Source organism: Bufo bufo, chromosome 10 (assembly GCF_905171765.1).
Source record: "Bufo bufo chromosome 10, aBufBuf1.1, whole genome shotgun sequence".
NCBI classification, from domain to species: Eukaryota; Metazoa; Chordata; class Amphibia; order Anura; family Bufonidae; genus Bufo; species Bufo bufo.
Genome location: NC_053398.1, coordinates 64,929,194 through 64,952,711, shown reverse-complemented (window position 1 = coordinate 64,952,711; position 23,518 = coordinate 64,929,194). Strand labels below are relative to the sequence as shown.

The following is a 23,518-nucleotide window of genomic DNA, read 5'->3' as shown; positions in this document are numbered from 1 at the left end:
TAAAATCTACCACTACTGTGCCAGCCTGCACTGCCCACTCCATGTCTTCAGTGATATAGGGGGCATTCACAGCTCTGGTTCCATAGAATATGTTGCAATTCTTCAATGACAACAGAAATGTTAAGTATGCTCATGTGCACAGAGATGTGACAGGATTCAGTCCTGAAGCTAAATGCATCGCACCCTGATTGAAGACTTGCTCGTGTGAAAGGGGGCTTAAAACCTGCCCACTAACCATCTTACCAAAAAGTTTAATTCAAACAAAATCACAATTCTGATCTGGTTTATTAGCTTATACAAGTCAATTTTGTATGAGGAAGGTGTATAGAAACAGAACATGCATGCAGCTAGCAGCATTTGTAAGCCTTTGGCATCAGTGTCAGATTGTGTAACATGACCAATTTAGGTTTACTAGCAGGTAATCTTGTGCTTGTAAGCACTGCTCTTATAAAGCGTAATGTATGAAACTGGTCACAGGACCTTCCTATGGCATCAGTTTAATTACAGTGGGACAGAATGCACACACTGGGGCCACAACCAGTGATTAATGTTGCCTACAGCCAGGAAACAAGTTCTCTTTACAGGTCTGACTGGGGGGGGGTTGCCAAAACCCCTTTCTTGCACAAGGCACATCAGATCACTGGCTTACTAAAACATTAATAGCTGCATACATTTGCTACTCCCAGCACATGCACAGGCTAGTAAGAGGAGCAGAACCCTTTAAGATTGTGCAGTCTCCAGTTGCTTGACAGTCAAATGTAAGGCTGATGTCAATCCAGAAGCATCATTAATTAACCACTGGATCAGGAAAACTGTAAAAAATAAAAAGCGCATTACTCCAAGACATCTTTAGACAAATGAAAACACAATCTATGCAGAAGCTCAGGAACTACCACTCAATCATAGACATCAGACTGGGGCGGTATAACAGATCATCACAGCCGAGCATATTATAACATTACAGGTTACCGATTTGTTGATCTGCTAGAACTGAAACTTACCAAGGTGTTGACATGACAGCCTGTAAAAAGAAATTAAACACATTAGACAGTTCAAGATTAAGCAAGCTCAAAATCCTATCAGGGGGTCTCTTCAGGATAGCGACGATCCTTGTCACAGCCAACACAAGTGCCAGCTCAGGGTATAGTGGATGATTCATCACTGGAGACCCCCTTGGAATTCTCTCCAATCTACAAAACTGACAGATGTTTCCAAGTGTCAAATACTTAAAATGGTACCCCCAATCAGCACATTCCACAAACCTCATTGTCCCAATGACTCATTCATAGCCAATTGAGCTAAACTATAGCCTTCAGTAAAACATTTGTAGGGAACAGAAGGCACCTTAAACTGTTCAGAGACATTAAAAAGGGAACTGGTCATATCCACTATTGTTCACTGGGCTACAGTCGAGTACCATTACAGTACACAAGGGAGAGGAGGGCAAGACATAAGCCATGATTGTCAGGTTTCTTTCCCATGTCCAACAAGAAAAACCTGACAGTCAGGGCAGGAGGGTGCCACAATTCAGACTTCTGCCTTGCAGAGCTGTTAGAGTGCAGGTAACAGTAAGGGTGACCAGTCACTAACTTATGGAATAAAGAGCTTAAAAAGGACCACTAAGACAATCCAATGGAAGAATTTTTTTTTGTTCTGCAATATTACAACTGCAGACCATTAAAGTCTGGCTGCAGCATTGCCTTCTCTACTTCTGATGCTACAGATTACACCACAATGCTACATGACGTGTGTACAGTCTATAATCAATCCATTTACAAATTGCAAGTCACACTGGATTACATAATTTGCTACCAATTAGTCTAGAAAAGTTGAGCAATAATGCCAGGGAGATCTACAATGTGGCATAGAGTGCCACAAAAGCTGGGTAACAGTATGTTAACCTGCAAGAGGGACTGCCAAGTATGAAGTGTACCAAAATAAATTTTACTAAGACTTGTAATTAAAGATGAGCGAATTTCATATTTTGAAATTCACACACTTTAGTGGTAAAATACTGCAGGATCTGTTCAAACTGCAAACTGCTACAGAATGCAGACACCCAAGCAGAAACTTCATGCTATGCTTGGTTTTTTCATGGTTTAGTGATCCTTTAAATCAGGCATCAAACTGCAGCCCTCCATCTTTTGAAAAACTACAACTCCCAACATGCCCGAGCAGCCTACAGCAGGGCATTGTGGGAGCTGGTTTCACAACAGCTGGAGGGCTGCAGTTTGAGGATGCCCGCTTTAAACATTTGGAACCTGACACTCATGGCAACTGGGAACACAAAAATGCAAGTTGGATAAACTAGCGATTATTCAGAACTAGAGATGCCGTTACCAGATGAAGCCTGCTTACCAGAACAAGGCAGTCCTGTCCACTGCAACAGTCCCCATCTCAAGCCTGAAAGAAAACCAATATTCAGTCATTACAAGCTACATCACAAGTTAACATTTGAGCCATTTTTTTTACCTCCAAGCCATCAGAAACCAATTCTCATCAGTACTATTCAGACGAACGAGATTCCATTAGATTAAGATTCATCATGCCAGTTGGAGGGAGGCCTGCTAGCAACATTATAACCCACTCATTACTGTATAGCTATAGAGTTCAGGCACTGATACAATTTGCTTAACAGCTGCATTAGGGCTCATGCACACAACCGCATGCCATCTTGTGGTTCATAAACTGCAGATCTGCAAAACAGATGCTGCCAGTGTGCATTCTGCAATGTGTAGCGGAACAGGCCACCCATAATAGAAGTGCCAATTTTCTGGAAAACAGATGTTTTTTTGCAGGGCCACAGAACAGAGCAACGGATGCCGACAGTACACGGTCCACTTTTTTTGCAGCCTCATTTAAGTGAATGGGTCCACATCCAAGCTGCATGAGCCCTTAAGGTAACTGTTACCCATAAGTTAGATGCAAGTGTAAAGGTATTATGCAGTGCTTAATACTGATAACCCATCCTGAGGATGGGTTCTCAGGTCAGTCTGCAACTCCTGGCACCACTGCCAATCTGTTTGAAGAGGTCCTGGCACTCATGCTGGTTCAAAATTCAGTGCATTGTCTTTGTAAAGGCAGCACAGAGTAATTACAACTGCTCCACCTCACTTGATACTAGGATGAGCTGTTGCAAGTATCCTGCACTGTTGCAAAGAGTAATTTGTGCTTGCACAAACACTAAAGTGTCATCTTTCAAGGCTAGATCAACACTAAGGGGTTATCCAAGTTCTAAAACAGACCAACCCCCCCCCCCTCATAGGTAATCTACTTACCCCGCTCCTCCTTATACATGGATGAAAACATCTGGTGTCAGAGGCAGGGCACAAGCCTCCCTAGTGTCAAATGTGATGCTAGGGAGGCTTGTCCCTGCTTTGCAATGCACATTTTTACCAAGAATGGATTATCTTGGTCCAAGTCACTGCATCAGATCTAGGCAGTAGTTATGACTAGTCAATAAACTTCCTGCTTCCATATTATGTGCACATGTCCACAATGGCAGTTGGTCATACCTGAAATCTAGTATGACAAATCTTCGGAACACAGGTTCAGTCGAATGCTTGTGGTGCTTTAATAGTCATTTCATTCTTGAGTACAATTTTACCCTGCAGGAGAGGCTACAATTAGACTTTTGCTTTAAAAAAAAAAGCAAAAATAAAAAACAGGAGAACACATGCTGCTCAGAAGTTCATAATTTTTCACTGTGCTATCAAAGTGAGCTAGTTAAACTCATCATTGCAGGCTTGTGCTTGGTACAAAGCCATTACCCACCTAGTATGTGGCAGTGTCCGCCATGTTCACCAGCAGTCCTGTAAGGACAGAAAAGTTTAGGATTCTACATACTCCTAAAACCATTGAGAAGCTATCCTGACAAACTCAGTATATACCAATCAGTCACTGAATATCAGACTGGGGCGGTAAAGATCATCACAAGTATCACACCTAGAATCAGTCAACAACATGACACCAAATTACCTGAGCCAGATGCCCACACCAACCTGTAAAATAAGACAAAGTTAGACAAAGTTAGTAGACAAGTGACAAGTTCCTGCCAGCCAAAGCAAAGGCTATTAAGGCTACTTTCACACTAGCGTTCGGAGCAGGTCTGTCCGTTTCATCAGACGGATCCGCTCCTATAATGCAGACGTTTGTATTATAACTTAGAAAAATTTCTAAGTGTGAGTAGCCTGAGCAGATCCGTTCAGACTTTACATTGAAAGTCAATGGGGAACAGAACCGCTTGAAGATTGAGCCATATGGTGTCATCTTCAAGCGGATCCGTCCCCATTGACTTCCATTATAAGTCTGGACGGATCCGCTCGCCTCCGCACGGCCAGGCGGACACCCGAACGCTACAAGCAGCGTTCAGGTGTCCGCTCACTGAGTGGAGGCTGAGCGCTGGCAGACGGATGCATTCTCAGCGGATCCGCCTCCACTGAGAATGCATTAGGGCTGGACGGCTGCGTTCAGGGCCGCTTGTGAGCCCCTTCAAACGGAGCTCACGAGTGGAGCCCCGAACGCAGGTGTGAAAGTAGCCTAAAACTGCCTTCTAGAATTTAGAGTGGCAGCACAAAGACAACCTTTGTCAGACTGTTCCGGCTGGAACATGCATCCTTCCTCTCCTACAGATGGTACCAGTGGGTTCACCTTTTTCAGGCTCTGGCACCATACAGAAGGTCGGACACGTGAATGTATCATCATTTTGGGCAAAATGCAAATAAATGCTTTAAGGCAAAGAGACTTACCCAGGGCAAGGAAATCCACAGAATCTTTCCAATGGCAAAATCTGTAACAAGAACAGAATTAGTGCATTTTCTAGGCACCTCAGATCAGGTCTTTGTTTTTAAAATGCTACAAAACTGTATACAACTGAATAAGTCCTTCAGACCGCAGATCTGCAGCTGGGCACCATTTATCCTTACCATGCTTCTGGACAGCATCCAAAGCCAAGTTGACCCTGCAGAAAACAAATCCAGCATTAGACTACATAACTGAAAAATATAGATTTACAGCATCTAAGCTCCATCAGAACTCCACCATGCTATTAAGTGTTCTTCACAGCAGTTCAGACGAACGAGACTTCATGAAGTCATCATATGGAGCATACAGTATTTTGCTACAACATAAAAAGCTATGTAGTCCAAACAAGCAACTACACAATGCACAGCCTAGGAATACTAAGAACTCAAGTCACCATGTACACATACGATTGCCTCCTAGAGATGACAGTAATACAAGCTGCACTCACTACTGAAGAGGTGAGGGCCTTAAAGAGGACCCTTCATTACAATAAAAAAAATCTAAACTAAGCATACAGATGGAGTGGCATCCAGGGATCTCCCTGCACTTATTATCCCTGGGCGCCGCTCCGTTCTCCCGGCATCTTCAGATTTTTGGCTCAACCGGGAGGAGCCTGCTCTTCTCCTGGGCGTCTCCTCCCAGGCTGAAGTGCAGGCCAATCACAGCACTCAGCTCAGCCTGGGAGAAGAAAATAAAATAAAAAAAAAAAACAAACAACTCCGGTTATGAGCTGAGTGCTGCGATTGGCCTGCACTTCAGCCTGGGAGAAGGAGACGCCCAGGAGAAGAGCAGGCTCCTCCCGGTTGAGCCGAAAATCTGAAGATACCGGAGCGGCGCCCAGGGATGATAGTAAGTGCAGGGAGATCCCTAGATGCCGCTCTCCATGTCTGTATGCTTAGTTTAGATTTTTTATTGTAATGAAAGGTCCTCTTTAAGGCAAGCAGCTGACAGCTGATGAAAATACAGGATGGAATCATTTACGGTCAGTGACATTTTTAGGAGTATTTACCTTTTGGTATGAAACATGGTTTAAAAGGCTGAGGCTCTAAAGGAAGCCTGGGGGGAGAAAACCCTGTTAATATAAACACTCCAGAGAACAAGGCACACCAAGAAACCACAGCTCATCTCAGAATTAAAGTGGCATCATTTACAAGTCAGCCATATGCTTGTCAAGATAATTCATCAGTGATGAGGCACAATTCACCCAAGTTACATCGCTGGCAACTCACCTGCAACAGTAGTCATCCAACATCCTCAGGCCGTATGTAGGGAGGCACTACAAAAAAAAAAAAAAAACAATTATAGCCACTAGTACACAAGCAATGGGTTATTTCACACTGCCTACTCAGACATTGTTTAGCTCCATTCAGCTAATTTACTATGGTAGCTGCAGGAGTACTAGAGCACTTCATTGCTCCAATCAGGAGGTCTTATCACCAAGATCAAATGTGGCCAGGCCTATGTCAGGGACAAGCTAGAGTATTGAGAACCCATGCTTGGTAGTCCTGTACTGATCCAAGACCATTAGAGAGTTCTCACTTCACACAAGATTAAGTATAACAGCCACTCAGCCAGTGAGGTTATCTCCACTGTGAGCTCAGAAAGAGAGAGTTCAAGTGGTTATCATCTTTGTGGCTCGTGTACAGAACAGACCCGGCAGAAATACAGCATCTGAGTATGCAATTAGTGAAGGACTCCTTTACAGATCAATGGCCCATTCAGATGACTGTATGGTTGCTGTGTGAACTCCACGCTGCAGTGTGGACCCCTTAACTCAAATTGGTCTGTGATCCACAGGTTATGGCAAGATATGTAATATCCATCTCCTGCAGTGGAGAGGCATGGACAGGATTCCAATTCATGCCTTTGCACTGCAGAAGATAGGACATGTCTTATCCAGTTCCATATCTTCTGGATTGGACCCATTCAAGTGAATGGGTCTGCACCCATGATGGAGTTCACATGGCTGGTAACCAGGTTTTGCGGACCACTGTTTGCAGTCCACAAAGTTACGGTAACCATGCAGTCGTGTTAAGCCCCAAGAGTGGCTCCACGGCTTACATAGCAATACAGCTTGTAATCTGTGCCTCCAGCGGCTGGAAGCCTCAAACTGGGCCAGAATGCTAACCAAGCAGTGTGGCTCCATCACTGATTTGTCACAGTTCTCTGGGCCATGTACTGTGCAGGGAACCAGGACAATACCAGTCTCTTTAATAGAGCCATGCTGCCACTGGCCATACAGATGATCCATTCAAGAGAATCCCACATCAGTAGCTGCCTCAGGAGATCCTACTCCTAGGTCTGTTCAGTGGTTTTTGGCACTGCTCTCCAAGTGGAATTCATGACCAAAAACACTATCCAGCATGCTATTTGTTTCAATGGGAGGTAGCACATGCTCTTACTGCAGGTGGAAGGGCACAGCTACTTCCAGTAGATGGCACTGGTGTGATGTTCTCTTCCGGAGAGTCCTCACTGCATATTCCACATGGGTGGAAAAAGTAAAATAAAGCAGCAGCACATCCTATCTTAAAAAGAGGACCTTTCATGGGTTTGTAGTAAGTGAGATAAATATCTGTACCTGCTGGGTACCACCTACTGATGCCACCACCCTGCCTGGTTTTTTTTTAACTAGCGCTCCATTATGGCCCCCTGAAAATTTCACACTCCGTATGCCAATACTGAGCATCGGAGCAATGGGGAGGAGACAGTCTCTGTGGGCATCTCCTTCTCCCTTGGCTGTAGCACTGTCCAATCGCAGCAGAGCGCTACAGCCAGGGAGGTTTTTATCCTACCTGCCTGACGCTCTGCAATTAGACAGCACACTGGAGCACAAAATTTGCAGGGGTCATAAAAAAAAAAAAAAAAACTATAAAAAAAAACAGGTGGTGGCATCAGCAGGTACAGATATTTCTCACTACAGAAACCCATGAAAGGTCCTCTTTAAAGGGAGTCTGTCACCACCACATGGCCATATACAGTGATTACATTGTCCTCTAGCACGCCTATACATGAATGGTACCTTTGTTCTTCCAGCTTCTGCAAGTCTAAAGAAAATATCAGTTTAATTCATATGCAAATGAGCGCTCGCCAGTGCCCAGGGTGGCATTCACCGTGTTGGAGCCAAGGCTGCTCTGCCTTTTTTTCATTGTTTTCCCGCCCTCCTATTCTCTTGCGTCATCCTTCGGTTCGGCTGAGATCCCATGCACTGCCTCGCCGGAGCATGCGCACTGCGATGCCCATTGTGGGCACATCACTGACTACTGCGAATGCACCAGCAAACACCACATTGCCGCTGGTTTTGCGCCGTTTGCCAGCATGTGTGCAGTAGTTAAAGCAATGCTGTGCCAACAATGGGCATTGCAGTGCACAGGATCTCGGCCGGTCCGAAGGATGACGCAAGAGAATAGGAGGGCAGGCAAACAATGGGAAAAAAAAAAAAAAAAAAAAAAAGGCAGAGCAGCCTTGGCTCCAACACAGTGAACGCCGCTCCTGGGCACTGGCGAGCGCTCATTTGCATATGAATTAAACTGATATTTTCTTTAGACTTGCAGAAGCTGGAAAAACAAGGTACCATTACATTCATGTATAGGTGTGCTATAGGCCAATGTAAGAGCACTGTATATGGCCATATGGAGGTGGATGACTCCCTTTAAGGCAGAACCCTCACTGAATCTCCCATTGAAACTAACAAGCATCAAAAAAACAATCCATGTGTCTGAAAAGCCATGAGCTGAAAATGCAGCTGTGTATTAAAGGGAATCTGTCACCTGCTTTTACCATTTTAGGCTGTCACCATGTTCACTAAAGTACCTTATTTCCAGCAGTCTTACTTTATTTAGTTTCATCCTTTTGATATAAAAGCCCTTTTTATGATATGCTGATGAGGCTCCAAGGTGCCCAGAGGGGTGTTTTTTTCCTCTCCGGTGCCCAGTGATGCCCCCCTGCAGTGCCCAGCACGCCTTAATTTGAATCCCAAGAACGCCTCCTGATCCTGATATAACCTCCCACAGCCCCGGCAAACTGTTCCGCCCCCTCCCCACGTCATAGTCTACCTTCTAGAAATGCCCCGTCCTTCCTGTCGGCAGCCAGAAAACTTGCGGCCTGCGCGATCATCAACCTCCTAAGGTCAACAGCGCTCAGATTACATCACTGGGCTCGGCGCATGCCCAGTGAGACTTTTGAGGCCGTTGCTCCCAGGAGCTTGATCGCACAGGCGATACTGCCCCTGCGTGAGTTTTCTGGCCGCCGACAGGAAGAAGGACGGGGCATTTCTAGAAGGTAGACGATGACATGGGGGCAGAACCGTTTGCCGGGGCTGTGGGAGGTTATATCAGGATGCGTTCTTGGGATTCAAATTAAGGCGGGCTGGGCACTGCAGGGGGAGTCACTGGGCACCGGAGGGGGAAAAAAATAAAAAAAACACCCTTCTGGGCATCTTGGAGCCTCATCAGCATATCATAAAAAGGGCTTTTTTATCAAAAGGACAAAACGAAATAAAGACGACTGCTGGAAATAAGGTACTTTAGTGAACATGGCGATGGTGACAGCTTAAAATGGTAAAAGCAGGTGACAGATTCCCTTTAAACACATAGATTCTGGGCTGAAGCAGATTTCCAAACTCCGTGTGAACACTAAAAGGCAGGTTTACTCTAAACTAAAGGTTTGCCTACAAGTTTCAGCCCATTTTCCATTCAGTTTTATGCAGAGCCTGCAATCTGATGACCTAGCCCGAGTATATCAGTAGCTTGAGCCCGGAATAGCCCTTTAACCCTTTACAGGAAGAGCAGACCATGTGTGAAGGAAACATACCCACTAAGCCAAGTCATTTAGAAATAGAGCAATACACACTTACCGACCTGTCCGAGAAAGAGCGGCACCTAGGAAAGTCAATAAAGCGCATTAGCATCTTGAAGACATCTTTCCTAAGAAACAAGTGTGGAGCTGCGGGGGGAGATCAGGGCACGTGACTCAGAGACTTCGGCTTCCTCACAGGTCTCAGAACAGGTCTGTGAATAGTCTCATCCTAGACGAGGAGCACACGATCAGACTGCCTGACACGTGCGCGTCCAACGTGATCCCCCCCCCGGCAGAGAACAGATACACGCTATATTAGCAGAGCGACCCCCTGTGGGACACACCGACCACCAGCACGTGGCGCGCGGCCTAGACCGAGGATGCCGCCGGATTACAACTCACCATCTCAGGAAGTCAGGCGCAGGAAACGGCCAATTGTAAGAGAGCGGGCTCTTTTATAGCACAGGCGAGGCGTGACGGGAATGTGGGCATGCGCCTTCATGCGCTTTTTTTCCCCTTTTTTCAATAAGCTTTATTACATTTCGTGTAGGCGCAACAAAACGTCTCTGCCGTATCGGATGTGATTTGCCCAATGTTCATCATACTACAAGCATTGAATTGTAGGCCTGGGTTGAATAAAAGGCTTTTGAACAGAATTTTTACTCCTTAGTAAAAAACAGTTTTGGGCCTTAGTGACCAACATTTTGATGTATACATAAGATTTGATGACTTATCCTCTGGATAGGTCATCTGTATGTGATCAGTGGGCTCTGACACATGGGACCCCCGCTGATCGGCCGCTGGATGAGAAGGCACCGCAGCCTTCGCTCTACTTTTCCTAGGTCAGTGATGTCATGTTCATTACTCATATGGCCTAGGACAGACCCCCCCCATTGTCCCTCTTATGGAGGGACAGTCCCTATTTTTAACGCCTCTTTTCTCCTTTTCTGTCACCTCTTTTTACCCTAAAGAGATGCGGACATGCACGGCTAGATTGCCACTAGCATGTCCGCAATATACCTGTCCCATATCTCTGAGTGGTTTTATTGAGTGTAAAAAAATGATTTTATATATATGTAAATCAGCCTGGTAAGGAGCTAACCGTTCTGGAGCCCAGCACCGCCTGTAACCAGGAATCTCCTCCTTGCTCACAAAGTCAGATCGCCGTAATCTCGTGATGTAGTGTCGGCATAGTGTTCCTTCCCTGTGCTGGCATCAGCCTCAGGGAAGGAACTGCCTGAGCTCGCACACCGCAAGATTACGGCGATCTGACTTCATGAGCAAGGAGGAGATTCCTGGTTACAGGCGGTGCTGGGCTCTAGAACGGTTAGCTCCTTACCAGGCTGATTTACATATATATATATAAAATCATTTTTTTACACTGAATAAAACCACTCAGAGATATGGGACAGGTATATTGCGGACATGCTAGTGGCAATCTAGCCGTGCATGTCCGCATCTCTATAGGGTAAAAAGAGGTGACATAATCCCTTTAAATGTCCCTCTTTTTGATCTGAGGTATACATTTGCATTATTACACAATATTGACCCATAAACTGGTTCCTCTCTTTATATTAGAGCCTGTTTTTTTATATTATTTCATTATGTAATACAGCAGGGATTTTAGAAATTTCTATATTCAGATTATTTTTGCGCTATTTGCAAACTATTGAAGTGCATAACCTGCTCAGGACCGCCGTACGCAGGATTGCGTCTTTGCGGCGGTCCTGTTACTCTGGGTGGACGCGCCGGTGCGTCCTCTCGCGAGACGCGAGATTACGGGCAAAGCCGGCCCGTGCATGCGCATCGCGGGCCGGCAAAATTTAAAAGACAAGTTCGTCATCAGCCTGCCAGCCAATGATCGTCGCTGGCAGGTTGATGATTTTCAAAAAATCTAATCAGAAGCCATCTAACACATTATATTTATAAATATGTGTTAAATGGCTTCTCTGCTCCTCTACTGGTCCTTTTCGTCAGTTGGTTCCAGCAGAGGAGCACACATCACTGTGAGTACCCACCAACACCCCAGATCACCCTCCATCACCCCAATTAACCCCTTGATCGCCCTTGTCAATCACCTAGTGAAAGGGAAAAAAAGTGATCAGTGTAAACTGTCACTTTTTTTTTTTCACTGGTATTGATTTATAGTTTTAGGATAGTTTAGGCCCCTTGGTTAGGTAGTTTAGCGTCAGTTAGCGCCCAACCCACCGCACCGCAGTCACTGATTCGCCGATTAGCGTATCGCCTGATAAGCCTGACAACGGGTCCTCCTTGGATCATTCCTACAAGGGAGGATCTGCTCTCCCAGGGTCCAGCCTTCACCCCAATCCAGAGATTCTCCAGCTGGCAGCTTGGAAATTGACAGGGAAATCTGGTTAGGGAGAGGCCTTTCCGATAGAGTAGTCTCAACCTTGTTAGGTAGCAGGAAGGTAACAACAGCTAGGAAGTATAACAGGGTCTGGAAAATATTTTCCTCCTTTTTAGGATCCAGTCCAGATCCTTTCATTCCTCCTGAAATCCCAAAGATCCTTGACTTCCTGCAGGCAGGTTTAGATAAGGGACTCAAGGCATCTACCTTAAGAGTTCAAGTAGCAGCATTGAGCTATTTTTTTTTACTACAAACTAGCGGTCCATCCTTGGATCAAGCGCTTCCTGTCAGCAGCTGCCAGACTCCATCCTTCCCTAAGACCCCTATCCCCTCCATGGGACCTAAATAGGGAATTGTCAGCTTTTTCCCAAGAACCTTTTGAGCCTCTGTCTGATCTCCCGATTGACATTCTCTCCATAAAAACAGCCTTTCTTCTAGCTATCACCTCTGCGAGAAGGGTCTCAGAGATACAAGCCTTTTCGGCCTTTTCGGCCTTTCCTCCCTATACTACGATTCAAGAGAACCAAGTAATTATTAGATAATACGTGTAAGATAAATGAAATAAGGCAGCACTGCCTTCACTGGTATAGCCTTTGATAATGAGAAACCGCTGCTGTGGTTAGGTGTACTCCGTAACGTGGTGCTCAGCGAAGTAGAGGCTAGGTCAATAGTTCATGATGTGGAGAGAAACTGATAAAGAAGATCGCGGCACTCACCGGAGTAGAAACAATGTTGCTGCTTTATTAGGAAACTTCTTTGAAAGATAGTGCATGGAAGATCCTGGGGCGGACACACTGTAGCAAGCGGCGACGGCCGTTTCGCTCGCGGGATCGCGCTTCTTCTGGCCGCTATGCACGTCATCGCGCAGGCCTGCGCTTTATAGGGGAGGACTCAGAGCAGCCGGCACCATCAGCTACAGCTGTGCGCCTGTAGATCTGTGACGTGGGTTAAAAACATGACCAGCGTGGACAAATACACTGCGTGCAGAATTATTAGGCAAATGAGTATTTTGACCACATCATCCTCTTTATGCATGTTGTCTTACTCCAAGCTGTATAGGCTCGAAAGCCTACTGTCAATTAAGCATATTAGGTGATGTGCATCTCTGTAATGAGAAGGGGTGTGGTCTAATGACATCAACACCCTATATTAGGTGTGCATAATTATTAGGCAACTTCCTTTCCTTTGGCAAAATGGGTCAAAAGAAGGACTTGACAGGCTCAGAAAAGTCAAAAATAGTGAGATATCTTGCAGAGGGATGCAGCACTCTTAAAATTGCAAAGCTTCTGAAGCGTGATCATCGAACAATCAAGCGTTTCATTCAAAATAGTCAACAGGGTCGCAAGAAGCGTGTGGAAAAACCAAGGCGCAAAATACCTGCCCATGAACTGAGAAAAGTCAAGCGTGCAGCTGCCAAGATGCCACTTGCCACCAGTTTGGCCATATTTCAGAGCTGCAACATCACTGGAGTGCCCAAAAGCACAAGGTGTGCAATACTCAGAGACATGGCCAAGGTAAGAAAGGCTGAAAGACGACCACCACTGAACAAGACACACAAGCTGAAACGTCAAGACTGGGCCAAGAAATATCTCAAGACTGATTTTTCTAAGGTTTTATGGACTGATGAAATGAGAGTGAGTCTTGATGGGCCAGATGGATGGCCCCGTGGCTGGATTGGTAAAGGGCAGAGAGCTCCAGTCCGACTCAGACGCCAGCAAGGTGGAGGTGGAGTACTGGTTTGGGCTGGTATCATCAAAGATGAGCTTGTGGGGCCTTTTCGGGTTGAGGATGGAGTCAAGCTCAACTCCCAGTCCTACTGCCAGTTTCTGGAAGACACCTTCTTCAAGCAGTGGTACAGGAAGAAGTCTGCATCCTTCAAGAAAAACATGATTTTCATGCAGGACAATGCTCCATCACACGCGTCCAAGTACTCCACAGCGTGGCTGGCAAGAAAGGGTATAAAAGAAGAAAATCTAATGACATGGCCTCCTTGTTCACCTGATCTGAACCCCATTGAGAACCTGTGGTCCATCATCAAATGTGAGATTTACAAGGAGGGAAAACAGTACACCTCTCTGAACAGTGTCTGGGAGGCTGTGGTTGCTGCTGCACGCAATGTTGATGGTGAACAGATCAAAACACTGACAGAATCCATGGATGGCAGGCTTTTGAGTGTCCTTGCAAAGAAAGGTGGCTATATTGGTCACTGATTTGTTTTTGTTTTGTTTTTGAATGTCAGAAATGTATATTTGTGAATGTTGAGATGTTATATTGGTTTCACTGGTAAAAATAAATAATTGAAATGGGTATATATTTGTTTTTTGTTAAGTTGCCTAATAATTATGCACAGTAATAGTCACCTGCACACACAGATATCCCCCTAAAATAGCTAAAACTAAAAGCAAACTAAAAACTACTTCCAAAAATATTCAGCTTTGATATTAATGAGTTTTTTGGGTTCATTGAGAACATGGTTGTTGTTCAATAATAAAATTAATCCTCAAAAATACAACTTGCCTAATAATTCTGCACTCCCTGTACAGACACAAAAGCTGGGAGACACATAAGGAGATATAATAGAATACAAATTGTGTAGCAATGCCCATGAGGTTTGGGCGCATGGTTAGATATAGCAATGTAGATTCGAGTGCAATTACGCATACTATGATCTATATATGAGTCATGTCCGAGCTAAATACATGCAAAGTGCAGGTGCAGGAGGCCAAATCCGGCTGCTAACCCCCCTAAAATGAACACTGACATATCGTTTTTGTCATTCAACCCTGCCGCTCCCATCGCTCCAGTTTGCATAATCCACCTTGCCTCCCTCTGCAGGAGCAGGCAGTGCTGATCACCCCCCCTGGGGATGGGTCGGACATGCTCTACCCCCGCAAAGGAGAGACAGCGCGGATGGGCATCGTGGGCGGTGCAGACGTGGTCAATGAGACGCGGGCTGCCTCTGCCCGACCGTATAGAGCCGACATGTTCGTGGATGCGTTCAAATAGGGGGCGGATCGTTTTACCTATGTAAAAACGTTTACAAGGGCAAAAGACTACATATACCACATAGGGTGCGCGGCAGTTAATAAATTCACGTACAACGTGTTTAGTTCCCCCGTCACAGAAGAGCTAAGCAAGGCACGAGAGGAGCTCCAAAAAAGACTTCTAGAGTCGCAGTTTGCGAATTTTGAAACGAGGCTAAATAAAAAGCTACTAACCACGCAGGCAATAAGTTCATCAGGGATAAAAATGATTATGAACTGGATCGTGTATTTGACTGGGGCAAAAAAAAGGATCCGCCCCAAATGCATGCCACGCCGAGGACGCCATAACTTTTGGGCTACTGACTCTGAGTCAAGCCAATCCGAAGGAAATGGAGCCAATTCGGGTGACGAACCATCCCCTTTAGAAAAGGCACGAGAGGGGGGCGTGGCAGACGCTCAAGAAAAACCCAGAGAGACCCGCAAGTCCACGAGAAGGAAGCGCCAGGTTTCTTGGCGACAGTAACAAATGAGCAACGAATCCCTAATGCACCTACTAAGGACATAGTAGTAAATCTGACAGGCTTAGAACTGCCTCTTGGCTGTATCCCACTCCTCAATCGGGGGTTGGGATACAGCCTACCTGAGCAGTTCAGCCTTGTGAATTTTGAGATTGATTTATTCTTGTCGGTTCGCAAGCTGTACCTTAAAAAGCTGTTTGCAGAGACCCGCATACAGGGTCCTACCCCCTTACCGGGAGAGGTCCCAGCCACCATGTCCCAAACCGACTTCCATCTACGAGGTAGATTCAGTGAGGAGGAGATAGCTTGCATTCCTTTTCTGTCCAATATGGAGCCAGAAGAGCCTTTGGGCAATCAAGGCCAGCTTAACAAGTATACAGGGGGCTTCAGGTCCACATTCCTTCCTCCCATGTCGGCCGGCTCGGCGGTAGATCTGTTCCACAAGCGAGTGCTGAGAGAAATGAGTGCGCTGGCGTATCCCGCGGCACCTTCAAACCTAGCGCTCTCTTGTGGCTAAATAAACAGGAATAACATCGTAATTAAGCCGGCCGACAAGGGAGGGAATGTGGTCCTGATGCCCAGGGAGTATTACCAAGAAGAAGCACATAGGCAATTGGGAAACAGTACAGTGTATCTAAAGCTCAGGGGAGACCCCGTACCCGGGATCTCGCCCAAGCTTTTCACACTTATAAACCAGTACATATTGATGGGATTTTTATCCAAAAGTATGAAAGACCGACTCATCCCTGACTTCCCAAAAATCCCTATATGGTACTTTGTGCCAAAAATTCACAAATCACTGACCCGACCCCCATGCCGCCCCATCATTGCCGGGATCGGGTCAGTGACTGAGCCTTTGTCTGGCTATATCGACTGGCTCCTTAGACCATTGCTAGCTAGTACCCCGACGTACCTAAAGGACACGGGTGACTTCCTCTGGGCACTCAGATCCCTTGAGTGGCGGAGCGAGTTTAACCTAGTGTCCTTGGACGTCGAAAGCTTATACACTAGAATCCCCCATGATTTAGGACTTCGGGCAGTCAGCCAGGTCCTTAGCAGGAGCGACAAGGATGTGGTATTTAAAAACTTTGTCCATGAAGCACTAGACCCTGTCCTCACTAATAATGTTTTTCAGTTTGACGGACAGTGGTACCGCCAGGTACTAGGTACCGCAATGGGCACACCTGTCTCATGCACATTTCCTAACCTGTACCTGGCGGTATTTGAAGAGACTTACATCTTCTCGGTGGATAACCCCTTCCTGCGGCACATTCACTTGTTTTTAAGGTATGTGGATGATGTTTTTCTGGTCTGGTCGGGGAGTGAGGAGTCCTGCAATGCATTTGTTGACTACCTCAACGCACGTAACCGGATGAATATGAAATTCACCATCAATTTTGGTGGTGTGTCTCTTGATTTTCTGGACGTGCACATCACTATAAAAGAGGGCGCTGTACACACCAGTGGCTATCGTAAGCCCACGGCGACTAACTCACTCCTCCACCAGACCAGTTTCCATCCGCCATCGGTAAAGCGGGCAGTCCCGTACGGACAATTTGTCTGTTTACGTAGGATAAACGACACCGATGCGGGTTTCCACAAGCAGGCCAGAGAACTCAGTGGTAGGCTCCTGGATAGGGGTTATCCATCGAGAAGTATCTCAGCAGCCCTGTGCAGGGCCGCCTAGCTGGACCGTAATACCTTGCTCATGGAAAAGAGAACAAATGCCACATCCTCGCGCTTCGCCTTTTCCTTCCAGTATAGTCCCGCCGCTGATGTAATTAGGCAGACTATTAATCAAAATTGGGATTTATTGAAGGGGGACTCTTCTCATAGCAACCTTGCGAATGAACGACCTTTAGTCACATTTAGAAGGTGCCCCACAATTAAGGATAAGCTGGTCAGGAGCGTGTTCAATACGCCCCCAGAAGAGACCTAGCTTAAGAAACCCAGAGGGAATCACAGATGTGGCCATTGCTCTTTCTGTACACTCAATACCTGTAGTAAGGACTTGCAGATAGGGGGGAACTAAACACGTTGTACGTGAATTTATTAACTGCCGCACACCCTATGTGGTATATGTAGTCTTTTGCCCTTGTAAACGTTTTTACATAGGTAAATGGGATGTGTTCATTTTAGGGGGGTTAGCAGCCGGATTTGGCCTCCTGCACCTGCTCTTTGCATGTATTTAGCTCGGACATGACTCATATATAGATCATAGTATGCGTAATTGCACTCGAATCTACATTGCTATATCTAACCTTTCCTGTCATATATGCATGAGTTTGTAGCCATGCGCCCAAACCTCATGGGCATTGCTACACAATTTGTATTCTATTATATCTCCTTATGTGTCTCCCAGCTTTTGTGTCTGTATTTGTCCACGCTGGTCATGTTTTTAACCCACGTCACAGATCTACGGGCGCACAGCTGTAGCTGATGGTGCCGGCTGTCTGAGTCCTCCCCTATAAAGCGCAGGCCTGCGCGATGACGTGCATAGCGGCCGTCGCCGCTTGCTACAGTGTGTCCGCCCCAGGATCCTCCATGCACTATCTTTCAAAGAAGTTTCCTAATAAAGCAGCAACATTGTTTCTACTCCGCTGAGTGCCGCGATCTTCTTTATCAGTTTCTCTCCACATCATCAAGTAATTATTAGACCCTTGCCATCTTTCCTGCCTAAGGTAGTTTCAGACTTCCACAGAAATCAGGATATTGTATTACCTTCTTTTTTTTCAGAATCCTTCTAACAGCTCAGAACAAAAATTCCACTGTCTAGATGTTAGAAGGTGCCTGATAGCATATCTAAAGGCAACGTCTTCTTGGAGGCTGGATGAGAATTTTCTGATCCAGTTTTTGGGAAAAAAACAAAGGACGTAAAGTATCCTCTGCTGTCATTTCTAGATGGATTAAAAAGGCTATAGTAAAAGCTTATGTTTCCTTGGGGCTTTCCCCTCCATCAGGCTTTGGGGCCCACTCTACTAGGGCAGTCTCCACCTCCTGGGTAGAAAGGGCGGATGCCTCCTTGGCGCAGATTTGTAGAGCAGCCACATGGAGTTCCCCGCATACATTCCTTAAACACTATAGACTGCAGCTTCACTCAGATGCATCCTTCGGTAAGAGGGTTCTTCAAGCTATGATCCCTCCCTAAATTCCAATTTATAGTCTATCTCGCATGGGGTGCCGTCATGGGTGAGGGGAAACAATATTGCTTACCGGTAATAGTTTTTCTCGATACCCATGATAGCACCCCCTTAAAATTCCCTTCCCAAAAAAAAAATGTATAGAGTGAATTTTTTTTCTTTGTGTATATATTTATATACATATATGATGTAATACGCGTGTATGTGCCTTGAATGTTAGGAATTCCTACCACAGCTCTATACGGAGTACAATTTATTTCTTCCACTGGGGCTTGGTGGGGGTGTGAACCTTTTATCTTCTCCGGTTTCCTGTCCAGGTGGGAGGTCCTGAGTCGCATGGGGTGCCGTCATGGTTATCGAGAAAAACTATTACCGATAAGCAATATTGTTTTTTTCTGCATGATAATCACTTACTCATGTAAGATAACACCTTTAAGCCACAGCGACCAACACCCTGTTGCTATTGTTTAGGGGCCATGCATGGTCTGAGCTTGTTTTTCATTCATGTATCTGACGAATGTTTTAAGGTTCTTTTGGAGTTACTTTCTTTGGACACCTGTATTATATTGTGTATTTTGGCTGATTACCCCTTACATAAAATCTCTTTATACTTTTTGAAGGCTACAGTTGACCCCTCTCGATTTTTTTTAAAAGAGGACCTTTAACTACAATAAAAAAAAATCTAAACTAAGCATTCAGACATGAGCGGCACCCAGGGATCTCCCTGCACTTATTATCCCTGAGTGCCGCTCCATTCTCTTCAGATTTTTAGCTCAACTGGGAGGAGCCTGCTGGCGTCTCCTTCTCCCAGGCTGTAGTGCTGGCCAATCGCAGTGCTCAGCTCAGCCTGGGAGAAAAAAACCTCAGGCTAAGAGCTGAGCACTGCAATTGGCCAGCACTCCAGCCTGGGAGAAGGAGACGCCGGCAGGCTCCTCCCAGTTGAGCTGAAAATACTTCAATTACTCTTACCGGTAATATGTTTTCCATGAGCCCATGACAGCACCTGTGAGAGATCATCCCCCTTCCGGACAGGAACTTCCCAGATCTTTAAATTGGTCCTTTGCCTTCCACTGCTCAGTATTTGACAAGATTCCTGGGACCAGCAATACACCTATATATAGTGAAAACTAAAAACACAAGCGAGAAAACATACCAGAAAAAAACTCTGCACCAAATATATGCCAGGCATACCTCCTCTTTGGCACAATACTAAAGAATAGATTTCTCTTTTTTTTTTTTGCAATATACATACGCAAAAATTATGTAGGTGCTGTCATGGGCTCATGGAAAACATATTACTGGTAAGAGTAATTGAAGTATTTCCATTACGCCCCATGACAGCACCTGTGAGAGACTAGACAACTATTAGGGAGGGACTACAGCCTGCAGCACCTTTCTGACATATCCTGCACAGATGAAAGGTCCAACCTATAGTGCTTGTAAAACAGAGGGGGAACTCCACGTTGCAGCCCTACAGATTTGTTCGATGGTAGCACACCCTTTTTCTGCCCAGGAAGAGGCTACTGCCCTGGTGGAATGGGCTGAAAAATCTGATAGTGAATATGCCAGACCTATCGCTCTCTTGATCCATCTGGCTAAGGTACGGCTTGTAACTTTCGAGCCCCTATTCTGACCCTGAAACTGAACAAAGAGCTGCAGGGTTTTTCTAAGGCCCTTCGTAGACTCTAAATATGCACAGACACACCTTCTAACATCTAAAGCATGAAAGGATCTTTCTCCTTCATTCTTTGGGTCCTGACAAAATGAAGGGAGAACTATTTCCTGAGACTTATGGAATACCGACACTACTTTGGGCAGGAATGCAGGATCCGGTTTGAAAACAATTCTATCCTCTATAATCTGAGTATATGGTGGGGAAGAGGACAAAGCGGATAGCTCTCCTACTTGTCTGGCAGATGTAATGGCCACTAAAAATACGGTCTTATAGGACAGCATCTTTAAGGGGATGTCCCCCAGAGGCTCAAACGGAGCCTTGGTTAGAGCAGAAAGAACCAGGTTAAGGTCCCATGGGGCTGACTTAGATTTAACTATAGGACATAGTCTAGAGGATCCTTTAATGAACCTTTTGACCCAAGGATGAGTAGCCAAGCGAAAGTCAAACAGGACACTCAGTGCCGAGACCTGTACCTTGAGAATGCTGGGTTTAAGCTTTTTGTTAAGGCCTTCCTGTAAAAAGTTTAAAATTAACGGGATGTTGGGTGAGCTCAAGTCTAAGCCTGGACCTGCAAACCAAAGGAAGGTTTTCCATACCCTCAGATAAATTTCGGAGGTGACTTTTTTCCTACTAGCTAGGAGAGTCCCAATGACTTGTTCTGATAGGCCTCTAGACCTGAAGAATGACCTCTCAAAATCCAAGCTGTCAGGTGGAGGTTCTTGACTTCCGGATGATGTAGAGGGCCCTGATATAATAGGTCCTGTCTTTCTGGAAGCACCCAGGGATCAGCTATTGATAGTCTCCTCAACCAAGCAAACCAGACTCTTCTTGGCCAGAATGGGGCTATTAGTATCACTGTTGCCTGTTCCCCCCTGATCTTCTGGATCACTCTAGGCAGTAGGCTGATGGAAGGGAAAGCATAGACTAGGCCCTTCCCCCATGTCTGTGAGAGCGCATCTGTGCCTATCGACTGATCCTCCCTGCTGAGAGAAAATAACTTTTCGCACTTTTTGTTTTCCACCGAGGCGAATAGATCTATTGTAGGGGATCCCCAATAGGGCCTGTATTTGGTGAAACACTTCCTGATTCAGTCACCAATTCGCCTGACTGAATCTGTGTCTGCTGAGAAAGTCCGCCTGGTGATTCTCTGAGCCTTTCAAATGAACCGCTGAGAGAGAAAGATCTTTCCCCTGTATTAACAAGAAAATCCTGGATGCCAGCTGCATTAGTTGATAGGATCTTGTTCCCCCTTGTTTGTTTATATAAGCTACCACCGAGGCGTTGTCTGATAGGATCCGGACATGTTTTTGAGACAAAAATGGGAGACTTTCCTTTAGTGGGCACAGGACTGCTCTTAACTCCCTGGCATTTTGGGACTGAGCACTCTGGTTTCTTGACCAAGGACCTTGGAAAAACCCCAAAACTGAATGGGCCCCCCATCCCCAAGGACTTGCGTCGGTGCTTATTAAGGGGTCGTGTCTCACCCATTCTACCCTCTGACTGAGGTTCGAAGTTTTTAGCCACCAAGCTAGGGACTGGGTTACTGACCCCGGGACCACAATCTTGTGACCCAGGGATAGCGACCTCCCGTCTCATTTGGACAAAATGAGCCATTGAAGTATTCTGGACCTGAATTGGGCCCACCTCACAGCCGGAATACAAGCCGTCATCAGACCCAGAATAGACAGCTTTCCTTAGGGAGACTTCCTTGGTTTTGCTGAAAGACCTGATCTTCTGCTGAATACCACCTACTTCGGAGTCTGAGAATCTAATAGGATGCCTAGAAAAACACATTTGGATGTTGGAACCAGGGATGATTTGTCCCAATTTATTAACCAGCCCAGGCTCATCAGGATCCCCAGGACCTTCTGTATCTGAGATTTCAACAGCTCTGGGGACTGCCCTACCAAGAGAAGGTCGTCCAGGTATGAGATTATAATGATGTCTGACCTTCTTACTTCTGCCATTACCTCCGCCATCAGCTTTGTGAAGAGCCTCGGCGCCTGTGATACCCCAAAAGGAAGGGCTCTGAACTGCAAATGGACGATTGATTCTCCCATCTTCACTGCTACCCTCAGGTATCTTTGGGACAAAGGATGAATGGGCACGTGATAGTAGGCATCTTTTATGTCTATTGAGGCCATCACGCAGTTGGGGAACAGATGGAGGACATGGATTCCATCCTGAATTTCTGGTAGGACAGATACTGGTTGAGACCCTTCAGATTTATTATCAGCCTGAACGTACCATTGGGCTTGGGGACCAGAAATAGGGTTGAATAAAAACCCTCTCCTTGTTCGTCCTTTGGGACTGGAACAAGGACTGCCTTTTCCAGGAGGTTGTTTATTTCCTCCGAAAGTGCCACCTGTTTTGGAGAATTTTGGTTTAATGAAGTAATTTTGAATGTCCTGGGTGGTAGTCTCTTGAAGTCTAGGCGATAGCCTTCCTTTATAATATCCTTTACACAGGCGCTTGCGGTAATATTTCGCCAGGCCGGAAAAAACAAAGAAAGACGACCGCCTACTTGGGGTCTGGCGTCATTGTTGAGTGGAACTTGATGTTTGAGGTCTGGATTTAAACACACTTTGATTTATCAGATCTCCACTCCCTCCTTTTCTTTTGATCCCCAAAACCTTTCCTTCTTTCATTACTCCGAAATGGCTTCCCCAGTTTAGGAAAGGACGGTGCTGGAAATCCTTTTTTCTTATCAGATGCCTTATCTAAAATATCATCTAAGGCTGACCCAAACAAAAAATCTCCTTGGCAAGGGAGGGCACAAAGCTTAGATTTTGAAGCTACATCGCCCTTCCACCCCTTCAACCATAACAACCTTCTGGCTGAATTAGACAGTGCAGCCGCCCTAGCGGAAAGCCTCAATGCGTCAGCATCAGAGATAAAGTCCACTGCACTGGACATAGTTGGTATAGCCTCCAGCAGCTGATCCCTAGGAGTCTTGTTCTCTATGAGACTCTAATTCCTCCAACCAGAGCTTTAATGACCTTGCCATCGAGGTCGTCGCTATATTTGGTTTAAAGGCAGAAGTGGAAGCTTCCCAATTCTTCCTTAAGTATGCATCAGCCCTTTTGTCCATGGGATCTTTAAGGGACCCTAAATCCTCAAACGGGAGAGCTGACTTATTTATCTTAGCTACGGGAGTGTCTACCCTCGGTACCTCCTGCCAAGCGGATACTTCTTGATCGTCAAAGGGGTACTTTCTCTTGACCGCTCTAGGGATA

General features: G+C 45.8%; 8 non-coding genes across 8 annotated transcripts; all 8 read right to left on the bottom strand.

Moving 5' to 3' along the window:
* Positions 1-876: 876 nt before the first annotated feature.
* LOC120981264 lies at positions 877-946 on the bottom strand. Its single transcript, XR_005774676.1, has one exon. It is a non-coding gene; the product is annotated as a small nucleolar RNA SNORD31 (small nucleolar RNA).
* A 1,531-nt stretch (positions 947-2,477) lies between these two features.
* Positions 2,478-2,551, bottom strand: LOC120981256. Its single transcript, XR_005774669.1, has one exon. It is a non-coding gene; the product is annotated as a small nucleolar RNA SNORD30 (small nucleolar RNA).
* Positions 2,552-3,678: 1,127 nt separating this feature from the next.
* LOC120981243 lies at positions 3,679-3,744 on the bottom strand. Its single transcript, XR_005774656.1, has one exon. It is a non-coding gene; the product is annotated as a small nucleolar RNA SNORD29 (small nucleolar RNA).
* A 129-nt stretch (positions 3,745-3,873) lies between these two features.
* LOC120981260 lies at positions 3,874-3,941 on the bottom strand. The gene has a single exon (XR_005774672.1). It is a non-coding gene; the product is annotated as a small nucleolar RNA SNORD31 (small nucleolar RNA).
* Positions 3,942-4,581: 640 nt separating this feature from the next.
* On the bottom strand, positions 4,582-4,709 carry LOC120981268. The gene has a single exon (XR_005774680.1). It is a non-coding gene; the product is annotated as a small nucleolar RNA SNORD22 (small nucleolar RNA).
* Positions 4,710-5,023: 314 nt separating this feature from the next.
* On the bottom strand, positions 5,024-5,104 carry LOC120981246. The gene has a single exon (XR_005774659.1). It is a non-coding gene; the product is annotated as a small nucleolar RNA SNORD28 (small nucleolar RNA).
* An 821-nt stretch (positions 5,105-5,925) lies between these two features.
* LOC120981250 lies at positions 5,926-5,994 on the bottom strand. Its single transcript, XR_005774663.1, has one exon. It is a non-coding gene; the product is annotated as a small nucleolar RNA SNORD27 (small nucleolar RNA).
* Positions 5,995-6,365: 371 nt separating this feature from the next.
* Positions 6,366-6,438, bottom strand: LOC120981253. Its single transcript, XR_005774666.1, has one exon. It is a non-coding gene; the product is annotated as a small nucleolar RNA SNORD26 (small nucleolar RNA).
* Between the last annotated feature and the right edge of the window lie 17,080 nt (positions 6,439-23,518).